A 4272-nucleotide genomic window follows, 5' to 3' on the forward strand; every position below is an offset into this window, starting at 1 on the left:
ATCGCCCCCACCATTTCCCCCCTAATCGCCTCCCTCCCTCCCTCCTTGCATCATGATCTCCCCCTCGTCTCCATCGCCCCGCCACCGCACATACTCGCTCAACCCCACCGCCTCCCTCTCTCCGGCGGGTTCTCTCAGGCTTCAATGGAGCAAGGTCGTGGCGCCGCCGCCGCTGCGCACGGAGTTGTGGTCGAGGCCGCGAACACCGCGGCAGATGCCGTCCAAGAAGTGGCTGCCGTCGGCGGTGCGGGGGATGCTGCACCCACAGACGCTGGATCGGTCGCTCGGCGGCGGATCTGGTGGAGCAGGGGTGGTGGGCTCCGACTCCGTCGTGCCGGACCTGGTGGTGACGGCGTCTGGCGGCGCACTGGATGTAGGTGCGGAGGCGAGCGACAAGCAAGTGGTGGATGTGGTAATGCTTCTCGTTCCCCTCCTTTCATAGTTGTAGTTGATAAGCAGAAGATTTAGTAGATAGGGGTTTTTATAGTAGATTTGTGATTGAATGCGCACCCCCTTCTTCTTGTTAGGTTTTTTTTGATTGAATGGGGAACCCCATTTGAGAGTTGGGGTTTTCTGTAGTTGATTCGTGCTTGAATGCTAGAGAGATCATAATGAGAGTTAGGTTTTTCATATTAGAATCTGGATTGCCGCATGTGCTCAGATTTTGTTCTGTGATGTATATGTTGTTAGATTTGTTATGCATATTCCCTCAGTTGGCCACGGCAGGGGCTGAGCAGCCACCCAGTGTATCTATTAAAGTTGATATTGTACAAATGAGGTTAAAATCTTACTTCCTTCATTTGAAGTCTATCAATTTATTGTTGAAATGAACACGGTACGTTTAACTAGTGCACAATTTCAAAATAGTTAGGAGCTTCACTTCATTATCCATAAACTAAAATTGTAGGTAGGTTTATTTTTGATCTGTAGGATTCCTGTAGTTATAAAGTGAGCCATAAGTAGGTTTGCTAGACATGCAACTATGCCAGATGGCCAACTCATATTAAATTGTTGTTGCATAACTCCATGCATGAATGTCATATGAAAAAGTTTCTCACCTAGCACCTGAGCACTCACAAGATTAGTGTTGGTGCCCAGTCTGGCATTGTAGTTTGAAGGATTGTAGAATGCTTGACCTTTGGATACAGTTTAATTTCAGGCTAAAATTTTAGTTTGACCAAGGTAGAATTGTAGAATGCTTGACCTTTGGATACAGTTTAATTTCAGGTCAAAGTATCATTTTAGGTTATTAGAAGCACATTGCAGATTGCTTGACCTTTGCATACTGTGTTATGTAGTTAGTAGTATAATTGAATTACTTATATTGCAGGAAGAGGAAGCTGGCCATCACTGGGTTCAGCGACCCGTATGATTCTGACTATGACAACGACGACGTGTATGAGGTAACCCCAAGTTGATTTTTTGTCTGTTTATTAATTTGTATGAGATGTTGTTCGTTGATGAAGCCCTATGTGAATGCCTCTAAATTGGATTGTTATGTAGTTTATTCATTGATATCATAAAGTTGTGTTGTTTGGTCATTAATTAGCTCTAAATGGCATATTTGTGGTCTTTGTTCATGAAACCATATATGAATGCATATAAATGGAAATATTATGTTGTTTGTCCATTAAATTAGTCTAAAATGGAAAGTTTTGTTATACTTTCATTTAATTCCTCTAAAAGTTGCGTTGTTTGTGCATTAATTAGCTGTAAATGGGATATTTGTGATGTATTTTCATGAAACCATATATGAATGCATATAAATGGAAGTATTCTGTTGTTTGTCCATTAAATTCTTCTAAAATTGAAAATTTTCTTGTATTTTCATTTAATTTCCCTAAATTTGAAATTTCTATTGTTTAGTTCAGTATAAGCAGTATATGAATGCATCTACATGGGATATATTTGTAGTTTGTCAATAAAATGGATGTAAATGGTAATTTACTGTTTTTTGTTTAATTAAATTACTGTATGTGGCTATTATGTTTGTTTGTTCATTAAATTCCAGTAAATGGCAACTATCTGATGTTTGTTAATTACATTACCCTAAATGGGAAGTATGTATTTATGCAAATCATTTGTATGTGCAGTATAACTCTGGAGATGAGGTGTACGACTGGAACAAAGAGTCCTTCATTGAGTATGAAGCCGAGAAGATCAGGGAGAAGGGGAAGGCGGCGTACTTCAAGTGGGGCAAGTTCAGGTGCCCATACTGCACCACTAAGGCAATTCCCAAGGATGGGCTGTATGAGCACCTTATGTCGCATGCACGCGGTTTAGCGACGAGTTGGAACAACGTGAAGATCAGGGCAGAGCATGCAGCCCTACTGAAGGCTATGGGTCCCATCTAGTCACCCTGTGTGAAGCTGGTAGTCGTACTCATCATCAGTATAGTTGATGATGTTTTACTTTTGTGCTAGTATGGTTGTGAACTGTGAACCTGGAAGGTGGAAGTGGTTGTGAACTGTTGGAAGGTTGTTCTAGCTATAGTATGGCAGACTCTTAAGTAATTTAGTATGTCTCTGAACTATATGTACTGTCTAGATGCACTGGAATCTGGTTAGCTATGCTTTGTTGCAGTTTTTATATTCTGATGCTGCAATGATCACAGTAGGTGCTTCAATGTTGCTTGACTGATGAGACATGTTGCATACAGTTACCATGCTGGGGTCTTCCGCCATCTGGCAGTCGGCCGATTGACCAACCGGCCACAAGAAGGCGGCGACCAAGCTTTTAGACTCTGAGGGGCGCAGTCGGCCCCGATGTCTTGAAATGCCGTGGGGGGCAGATGAGGCTACCCATGGCCAATAACTCCAACAGTCTCTGATTGTAGTGTCGCGTTAGCAGCATCCTGCAGTAGTGCAGCTCCGAATTATGCCCGCTGCCCACAACTCTGAATCATGCCATCTATGATAGGGAGTACTCCCATTGCAACAATGAGGTCCACTAGGTCTAGCACGTCCTGTAAGAAGAGACTGACACGCAAAACATACATCTTGTTGCCTTCTTCCTCATACAGTACGTACCACTGGTACGCACTACTAGTACTACTACTACTCGTTCTCGCTTGGCATCTCCAAAATATTAACCTTGTGCTTGGCTCTTCGCCTCTTTGGGAAGTCGAGCAATAATGGTACTGTAATATATATCGTTCTTGCTATCTGAGACCGAATGAATTGCTGCACGTCCACCACGTGGGCGAGGGTCGAGTGAGGGTTGAGGGGCGAGGGGCGAGGGAGAGTGTGTACTATTACGTCAGTTTCAATATGGACTACATACAGAGCAAAATGAGTGAATCTACACTCTAAAATACATCTATATACATCCGTGTTTGGAGTATGTACTAGTAGTTCATATTGAAATCTATTAAAAGACATATATTTCAAACAATATGATAATCTCTCTAACCAAGGTAGGGACGAGGAGTAAACGGAGGGAGTAGTAAAATTTTCTCCTCGTCCTGCGAGCTACCGTGCGCGTGGGCGTGGGAGCGGGTGTAAGGCGTAGTAAGCAAGCTTCACCTTGTCCTGCGAGCCACCGCGCCCGTGGGCGGGGGAGACGGCATACTAAGCAAGCTTCTCCATGTTCTGCGAGTTGACGGGACACATCAAAAGTAATACGTACAGAGCATCTCCAGTGTTTAGAGCCTTGCTTCTAAGCTAGGCCCCACATGGTTTGCCTCTTTTTAACATAATGTGTCAAGTCACAATTTGTTTGTTCACACGTGGTACACGATCCTCCATCAAGTGGACAACCAGTACACATGTCAAATTACCACGTGGGCTGCCTTTTCGTGCATAAATGAGCTCCAGCGTGTACCCGCGCGGGTGTGGTTGGGAAAGAGACAGGAGTACGTGCGCCTTGCATGCACCTCTTCTCTTCGTGCACGTCCCCCACCTACGTGGGTGTGTGTGAGAGAGATACAAACCTAGATAGATGGCGTGTGCATTCGTGAGTGTTTTTTGTTGTGTGGGGTGTGATTTCATGAATGTATTTGTGGGAATATGTGTCGATGATATCTCAAACAAAAAATTGACACATGCAATGTGTGTGAAATAGAGGCCTATCTATATCATATATAGAGGGGGCGATCCACGAGAAGAGAGGGAGGGGTCATAGATACTGATAGAGTCGAAGAGAGGATCAAGTGGGTGGGTACGAGATCGATGAAGAGAGCCATCGAAATTGTGTGTGTGCAAGTCAAAGATATAGGGCGACTGACCTACCGGAACGTCAGAGGGCACATGGCAAGTTTGTGTGTGGCAGGGA

The sequence above is a fragment of the Triticum aestivum genome, chromosome 2D (genome assembly GCF_018294505.1).
Source record: "Triticum aestivum cultivar Chinese Spring chromosome 2D, IWGSC CS RefSeq v2.1, whole genome shotgun sequence".
NCBI classification, from domain to species: Eukaryota; Viridiplantae; Streptophyta; class Magnoliopsida; order Poales; family Poaceae; genus Triticum; species Triticum aestivum.